The following is a 9,475-nucleotide window of genomic DNA, read 5'->3' as shown; positions in this document are numbered from 1 at the left end:
TTCAAAAAAATATAAGATATACTAACTATCTTTAATGCTTGATCCAATTTCTAGTTTGTAGGTGTTGATAGGGGACGAAATGTCCCAGATTGATGACATCATGCTCTCAGCGATCGATTTTGGCCTACAAGGCTATACGGTATCATATTTTGTACAACCCTTTTTATGTATTGTTTTGATGGAATATGCAAGTCATTTCATTTTAGATTTTTAAAATTATGTTTAATTTATTATTTGTACTAATATCTCATGTTAATTTTGTTTTTTAGGGTACCCCCTCCGTGTCTAGGGCTCGTTCTAAGAAAAAGAATTCCTCAAAGATGCCAAAATGTAGGAAGAAGGTAATTGAACACATTTTTAGTTGTAAAATTATTTGAAAATGTTGAAATCAAGTATTAGTTTGCGTTTGTAGATTGATTAGTATTTTTTGTCTATTTTACATGTACAACGGCCATTGAGCTATGTGGATTTGTTGAATGCACCTGATTCACCCGTGGGTCAAGAGAGGGCGGAGGTATGTATCTCTACTTTATTTTCTTGATTTCATGATTATATGCACGCGTACATGTGAACTTGTGATATATTATAATCTTATAATTTTTTCACATAGGAAATATCCATACCTATTTCATCAATGGCGAACCCTCCTCCTTGCACTGGAGAAGCATCTCAGGATCCGGTACACTTATGTTTGATATGTAAAATTAATTTTTTTAACCTTCAATACTTATCATTATATAAATTGTGTTTAATCTTTCAACATTTTTTGTATAGGTAATAGCGACAGTTTCTACATCGATGGTGAGCCATCCTCAGTCCATTGGAGAAGCATCTCAGGCACAGGTACGTCATTTTTCTCTATATTATAGCTTTTAAGTGTTTTTGATATATTTATGTTAGTAAATTGTATTAATTGTACATTTAATCTATAATAGACCCCTTCGCGGTACGGCCATAATGTGGATCCATTTAAGTATGTCTTCAAGAAAACTCCTAAGAGTGACAAGGAGAGGAGAGCGAAGACATTAGCTCCTAGATCAGTTGATGAGGTAATCTACATTTCAATTGCAAAGGAATTAAAGTTAAATGCATAGTTATGTTATTAATTGTGAACTATTTTCTACAAAAGAATTCTAACTTGGCTTTTGAATTGTGGTTTTGCAGCCATCTACAGAGCCGCTTACTGCATCGAAGAGGCTTGATTTTGATGATCCACCACAAGTTTAGGATCATATAGTGTTATTTTTGGTCATAGAATGACCAATACATGTAGATGTATTCTACATTTTTATTGTATATCGATTTGGACATGGCATAAGCCACATTTTTGTAATACTTGTATTGACTTGGTTGACATGCCTTTATATATATATATTGATATTCGATCCAATAAATGTGTATTGAGTTAATTATTTTGTATTCATTGTATTTTGTGGTTGTCCTTTTATAAATTTAAATGAATATTTGCATATGTAATCAACAATATGAATATAAATAGCAAAAATATATGATATAAAACATTGCAATCGTGGACTATGATTTGATAAAAAATTTAAAATGTTGAATTAACCCTACAAAACTCCTTGTATTCAATTCATTATTGTGTATTCATTGTATTTGGTGGCTGCCCTTTTATAAATTTAAATGAATAATTGTATATGTAAACAACAATATGAATATAAACAACAAAATTGACAATATCAATATAAACAACAATATTTGTTTGGTGCGAGAGCACCCTCACGCTCGCAATGGTCAAATTTTGCTTGTCGTGTGCACAAACCAACATCACAAGTGCGTCCAGGTGGGTAGGTTTACGCTAGGCATGCCCATGTCGTGCATCCCAAAGCATCAAAACCTTGAGAGTCATACCATACCAGTGTGATCTCTCAAGTGCCCTGAGTACAAAAAATTGTCAAAATTTGATGGACTGTTTCTTCAAATCTAGGACACATTTGGTCGATCCATTTGAACTCGTGGGGTCATGTGAGGCTCCTCTATAGTGGCCTATCTCATTTTTTGATGAGTCGGAGCCATTTTCAATTGGTAGCATTTTTTCACCTACTCCAAAAACTGTCAATTGCATGCAATGCAAAGTTGCCAGATTGGCTAGAATTGATTTGGTTCATCGTGTGCACAAATCATCACGAGAACATCTGGGTGGTCAATTTTACACTAGGCATGCCCCTGTCATGCATCCCAAAGCACTCGAACGTTGAGAGTCATACCGTACCGGTGTGATCTCTCAAGTGCCCTGAGTCCAAAAAATTGTCAAAATTTGACGGACTATTTCTTCAAATCCAGGACACATATGGTCGATCCTTTTGAACTAGTGGCCTTGCATGAGGCTCCTCTACAATGGCCTATCTCAATTTTTGACGAGTTGGAGCCATTTTATATTGGTAGTATTTTTTCGCTTGCTGCAAAAACCGTCAGTTGCACGCAATGCAAAGTTGTCAGATTGGCTAGAATTGATTCAGTTCATTGTGTGCACAAACTGACATTGTGAGCACATCCAAGTGGAAATTTTTACACTAGGCATGCCCCTATTGTGCATCCCAAAGTGTCGGAACGTCAAGAGTCATACCGTACCGGTGTGATCTCTCAAGTGCCCTGAGTCCAAATAATTGTCAAAATTTGACGGATTGTTTCTTAAAATCCAAGACACATATGGTCGATCTGTTTGAACTCTTGGGGTCGCGTGAGGATCCTCTACAATGGACTGTCTCATTTTTTGACAAATCGGAGCCATTTTCAATTGGTATCATTTTTTTGCCTGCTGCAAAAACTATCAGTTGCATTCAATGCAAAGTTGCCAGATTGGCTAGAATTGATTCAGTTCGTCATGTGCACAAACCAACGTCATGAATGCATCCAAGTGGGCAGTTTTACTCTAGGCATGCACTTGTCATGCATCCCAAAGCGTTGGAACATCGAGAGTCATATCGTACCAGTGCAATCTCTCAAGTGCCTTGAGTCCAAAAAATTGTCAAAAATTGACGGACTGTTTCTTCAAATCCAGGACACATATGGTCGATCCGTTTGAACCCGTGGGGTTGTGTGAGGCTCCTCTACAATGTCCTATCTCTATTTTTGATGAGTCGGATCCATTTTCAATTGGTAGCATTTTTTTGCCTGCTGCAAAAACTATCAGTTGCATGCAATGCAAAGTTGCTAGATTGGCTAGAATTGATTCGGTTCATCGTGTGCACAAACCAACATCACGAGTGCGTCCAGGTGGACAGTTTTACACTAAGCATGCCCCTATCATGCATCAAAATGCATCGAGACGTCGAGAGTCATACCGTACCGGTGCGATCTCTCAAGTGCCCTAAGTCCAAAAAATTGTCAAAATTTGACGAACTATTTCTTCAAATCTAGGACACATATGGTCGATCCGTTTGAACCTGTGGGGTCACGTGAGGCTCCTCTACAATGGCCTATCTTGGTTTTTGATGAGTTAGAGCCATTTTCAATTGGTAGCATTTTTTTGCCTGCTGCAAAAACTGTCAGTTGCATGCAATGCAAAGTTGTCAGATTGGCTAGAATTGATTCAATTTGTCGTGTGCACAAACCGACATCATGAGCGCATCTAGGTGGGCAGTTTTATGCTAGGCATGCCTCTCTCGTGCATCCCAAAGTGCCAGAACATCGAGAGTCATACCATACCAATGCAATGTAGAAGTTGCTTGACAACTCTTTTGACAACAATGACAATTTTTGCTCAAATTGTATCTAGTGTCAATCTATGACCCCTATGACCCAATAATGACTCAAATAATTCTCCATGATTATACAAGAATCAGGAATGCTCATGATTGACCAGGGACACATCACATATACTCAAAACATAGTCACAAAACATTGACACACAAAATAGTCACAAAACATTGTCACATATTATTCAAAAATTTGCCTCTAAATATGGTCAAATCAGCTCTTGGCTATTTGATTATACAAAAAAATGTCTTACAAATCATCTCATGGGTTTTTATACAAAATTTGGCATTACAATATGTGCGATTCAACTCATCACCATTTTAATATACAAATCATCTCATGGGCTTTTATACAAAATTTGGCATTACAATATGTGTGATTCAGCTCATCGACATTTTAATATACAAAATTTGGCATGTACATATGTACAAATCAGCTCATTGCCATTTAAATATACAAAATTATGCCCCTAAACATGTAAAAATAAGCTCATGGGCATTTATATATAAAAAAAATGAATATAGAACAATTAGTCGATGATTTATACAAAATTTTCAAAATCATTCTACTCTGAACTATAGAATCAATCAAGTGAGCCTTCAGGATCAGCTCTAACTCGTATTGTGTCAAGTATTGCCTCGTGGTCAGATTCACGAACTTTCCATTAAATCTTGTTATGAGGTCTACCATGATACTTCATCAAATGAATATTTGTTGCAACAACAAGGTTAGAGAAATGAAGAATATGTCTATGTGTTTCAAAGTCCTCGAACAACCAAACATCAGAATTCTTGATAGGGTATCTCCGAAGCCATGTTCCTATCACGACAACAGACCCTATTGGGTACTCAATACCCTCTCTATCAATGATTGTGGTTGTCAATTTTCTTTTAGGCTCAACACAACAACACAAATAGTAATCTGTTACTTCTTCATTGTTCTCTTCTGCAACAACTGTATACACATGACCTGCATTTTATAAAGTGTTAATTAATACCAAAAATAAAGTATGATGTACAACAAAATGAACCAAAAAGAATACTTGGCAAAAAATTAACTCAAAAAATCACCCGAATCCACTAGGTCGGATACATGGTCAAAATTCACGGATGTCTCCATCTGGCTCAATTGTAGTGCTTTGGGAATTTAATATGAATCAATGGGAACCAACAGTCTACAAGACCATTTGTTAACCCACTCTTGTGATTCACATTATTCCCATAAAAAATACATGCATGAAGAGCAAAAACATACCATCTACCTCATATAAATTACCAGTGAACTTGAATTTGAACTCATAAACGAGTGCATGTCACTCGATCCTGCAACTGTACAATAATTTAGATAGTTTTCAATGTTAGATTCGGTAATCAACCAAAAATATCTATGAACCATTGATGTACCTTGATTACCTAGACTTATCGTAGACTTACACCATCACACAGTTATTTCTGCATCTATCAACTCAACACCACCTTCGTACTTCAATTCTTCCCTAGCTAGGGCTCTTTTCACACATGCTCCTGCACCATCGTGCTCTCCCTTACCATGTCCAGCCTCAGTGAAATTCCAAAAATGTTGTACACTGCTTGTCATATGCATCCTTTTCAACCAATAAAACATCCTTGCATTGTTGAATTGTGCGGTACAATTATCTGACCATATTAAGTGTCAGTTGTATCGTATGTTCCTTTCCCTTAAACTATCATAGAAAACTTTAAAGCATCCTCGTACAAACTCCAATGAATGAGTACGATCATCACTTATGTAGAAGTGATACTCTCTTACAACCTTGAACTATCCTCCTCTGTGCTATCATCTGCATGCATGAATGTTATGTGTACAAAAATAGAAACTTGTGTAGAGTGATAATACATGGATTGCACTTCATTTTGAGGTTGTAGTGTATAATTTTAAATGAAATCAATGATAGAGACAATGGTGCCAAGAGGAAATGTGTCCTTACATAACTTGAATTGCTCATCTAACCATCGAGCTCTATGTTTATGCATTATGTACTCATAAACTAGTTTCTCTTGAAATATTTTCATAAATTGAGACACACATATATCATTTTCCACTAGCTCACATCTCTTCAAATCTTTTCCATGTTTAACTCCATATGTGACTGTCTTGTATTTTCTGAAAGAAACTAGTTTCATACCAATTTCATGTGTTCTCTCCAAATGTACGTATCTTGGTAAAGGTTGCAAACCACCACATATAGAACAAGAACCTTCCAAACAAGGCATCTTATAATAAATGCAACCATCATGTCTATTACATAGCACACTTGAAATAAATTCTCTTGCCGATTTAGGAGGTGCTTGTATATTACATTCCTGCAAAACATCGTTAGTGTGCAAAGTAGAACAAATATGACAAAAAATATCATAATGCATAAAAAATTCAGTATGCATCCTACAACAACATGTGGTGTGTACATGATTAATCTTAATATAAAAAGGTTGTGCCATTTCAAAAAATCTTTGAGAAATTCTTATTTGAGGAAACTTTTGAAGGAATCTTTCATAAAATTTAGTTTGAGTCATATCCAAATAGTGTTTGGCATGTGGCTCACAATTTGTAGACCCAGTTCACCTTCTGACAACATCTCTTTGGTTGGGCGAAACTCTTGTGTTTTCATGCCAAAAAATTTTAATTAATGTTTTTAGTACATCAACAACAACCTTGTCTTTGTGTGGTAGTCTACCCGAGAATGCCCAAAGAGAATTATTGTTAGGTTCCTCTATTTTTTCCCGCCTCTTTAATGCTTCACTTAATGTTTTTTCTAGTAACGTTTAATGACTTACTTGTTTTGCTTGTCAAACGATCTTTTTTTATTTTCTTGCTCATTATGGTTGATGTAATGACACGTCGAGTAGCATTAGAATCTTTAGTACGTGATTTTGAACCAATAGCTTGATATGCATCAAACAGATTTCTCACAATAGTTCTTTCACTGTTACTTTCAGGTGATCTTAGGCCTAGAATTTTCATTGTCTCTCTAAAATTCAATTTTTTAATCATTTGAACAATTAATTGACATCTTGCGGTTTGATTTAAGTTATTAAAATATTTTTGCCATATTATTTTAACCATTCTCCTACAAGTTCGTTCATTCATTTCATTGGGCATTGACTTCAATATATTCTCATCAATGTCAATTAGATACTTTGGTTTCCTACGAATGATTCTAGGAGGTGTTAACATTGGTGCATTATGTACATTCAATTCATCAAGTAGAGAAGGTGTAATATGTTCATCGTTTAATTGATTATTCAATGCACTATCTTCTTCAATTGCATTAGGTTCAAATGGTAAATCAAATGTCTCTTCTTCAATTGCATTAGGTGCATTATATTCGTCTGGTAAATTGAATTGAGATGTTGAGGATGACATACCTTCTTCTCCCATTGGTCTTATGTCACGCAATTTCTTCATACATTGCCTTTGTCTTTCCTATTGAGCCTCTCATTGTTCCATCGTTCCTTGCTTGTTCTTTCCCATGGTTGATATCAGTTATCCTAAATAGAATCATATTACATATATATGTAAACAAAAGTTCATAAACAAACAAATAACCATAAATATGCATCTTATCACTATTTTTTGTAATCCAACTATTAAACAGTCACAATACTATTGACAAAAACTAATAAGAACAACAATTTAATCATTTGAAATCATGCAAAAATAAAAAAATTCACTTACTTCTATGTATAAAACAGTGATAGAAGTGCAGACACGGTTCCAGTGGGGCCTTCAACAACCTCAAAAATGTTTTTTGAGGCCGTTGAGGCTCTTGGACAACTAAAACTGTGTCTATGAACCGCGTACGCACTACATTAATAACCACGTACGCGCTACATTAATAACCGTGTACGTTTTGTTAGTCCATAAAATGTTGACAAGCCCAACGGTATTCTTTTTTCCCATTCTGGACTAATAAGTAGCACGTACGCGCTCCTAAGCCTAAAAAATGTTATCACAGGGTAATGAATAATGGGCTCAGTACAAGTAATAAGTACCACGTACGCGCTCCTTTGCCTTAAAAAAGTTATGGTAGGGCAATGAACTAATAGTTTCAGTACCCCGTACATGTTATTGGTAGTAGAAAAGATGTGAATGAAAAGGGAGGGAGGGAGGGAGAGAGAGGGAGAGAGAGAGAGAGAGAGAGAGAGAGAGAGAGAGAGAGAGAGAGAGAGAGAGAGAGAGAGGGAGGGGGGAGAGTAGGGTGGAGGGAGAGAGGAGGGGGTGCGGAAGGGAAGGAGGGAGGGAGAGAGGGAAAGAAGAGGGGGGAGGGTGGGAGAGAAGAAGGGGTATGGAGGAAGGGAGAGGGAGAGTAGGGGGAGGGAGGGAGAGGAGAGAGGAGAGGGGAGAGGGAGAGAGAGGGGGGAGGGAAAGGGAGAGAGAGAGAGAGAGAGAGAGAGAGAGAGAGAGGGGGGGAGGGAGAGAGGGAGAGAAGATGGGGGAGGGAAGGAGGGAGAGGGAGAGAGAGGGAGAGGGAAGGAGGGAGAGGGAGAGAGAGAGAGAGGGAAGGAGGGAGAGGGAGAGAGAGAGAGAGAGAGAGAGAGAGAGGAGGGAGGGAAGGCAGAGAGAGGGAGAGAGGTAGAGGGAGGGAGAGAGGGAGAGAAAAGGGGGGAGGGTGGGAGAGAAGAAGGGGTGTGGAGGAAGGGAGAGAGAGAGAGAGAGAGAGAGAGAGTAGGGGGGAGGGAGAGAGGAGAGGGGTGGAAGGGAAGGAGAGAGGGAGAGAGGGAGAGAGGGAGAGAAGAGGGGGGAGGGTGGGAGAGAAGAAGGGGTATGGAGGAAGGGAGAGGGAGAGTAGGGAGAGGGAGGGAGAGGAGAGGGGAGAGGGAGAGGGAGAGTGGGGAGGGAGAGGGAGAGAGAGAGGGAAGGAGACAGAGGGAGATAGAGGGAGGGAGAGACAGAGAGGGGGGAGGGAAGGTAGAGAGAGGTAGAGGGAGGGTGAGAGGGAGAGAAGAGGGGGGGGGAGAAGGAGAGAGAGGGAGAGAGAAAGGACATAGGACACCATATGACTGATTTTGATTGTGACTATAGGAATTACAAAAGAAGAGAAAGAGGGAGGGAGAGAAGAAGAGAAAGAGGGATGGGGTATGGATGAAGGGATAAGGGGAGAGAGTGAGAAAGAGAAGGATGGGGTATGGAGAGAGAGAGAGAGAGAGAAAAAAAAGAAGGAGGGGGGGACACAGAGAGAGGAAGAGATATCGAATCTAGGATACAATATGACCCTTAGAACACAATATGACCCCTAACAACATCTAAGGGGTCATAGGGTGTCCTAAGGGGTCATATGACACTATATTATCCCTTAGCACACCATAGGACCTATAACAACACCAAATGGTGTCCTAAGCGGTCATTGAACACCATAGCACCCTTTAGAACACCATATGGTGTTGTTATGGGTCATTGGTGTCCCGAGGGGTCTTAAGGGGTCACAGGAAACCATATGACCTCTTAGGAAACAATGCGACCTCTAATGACACCTAAGGGGTCATATGGTGGGCTAATAAAATGATATATTAAATTTAAATTTATGAATAGAACACCATACAACGAGACTCCAAGCGAACAAACCCTTAAATTTGCAAGGTTATAAGGTTATAAGAGCTTGACCTAACCCTAAGAGTACTGCCTAAGTTCTAAAACATATGATGCTATTAAATTTTCAAGGTTATAAGAATGACCTCGATTGTGACTATAGGAATTAGACACTTGATTTCTTTCATGG

General features: G+C 38.3%; 1 long non-coding RNA gene across 1 annotated transcript; it reads left to right on the top strand.

Moving 5' to 3' along the window:
• The first annotated feature begins 516 nt into the window (after positions 1-516).
• On the top strand, positions 517-1,043 carry LOC131858087 (uncharacterized). Its single transcript, XR_009358886.1, has 3 exons — positions 517-679; positions 775-843; positions 936-1,043. It is a non-coding gene; the product is annotated as an uncharacterized LOC131858087 (long non-coding RNA).
• The last annotated feature ends 8,432 nt before the right edge of the window (positions 1,044-9,475 follow it).

Source organism: Cryptomeria japonica, chromosome 9, assembly GCF_030272615.1.
Source record: "Cryptomeria japonica chromosome 9, Sugi_1.0, whole genome shotgun sequence".
Classification (NCBI taxonomy): domain Eukaryota; kingdom Viridiplantae; phylum Streptophyta; class Pinopsida; order Cupressales; family Cupressaceae; genus Cryptomeria; species Cryptomeria japonica.
Note: the sequence above shows the minus strand (reverse complement) of the source record. Positions and strands in the feature narration are given on the sequence as shown.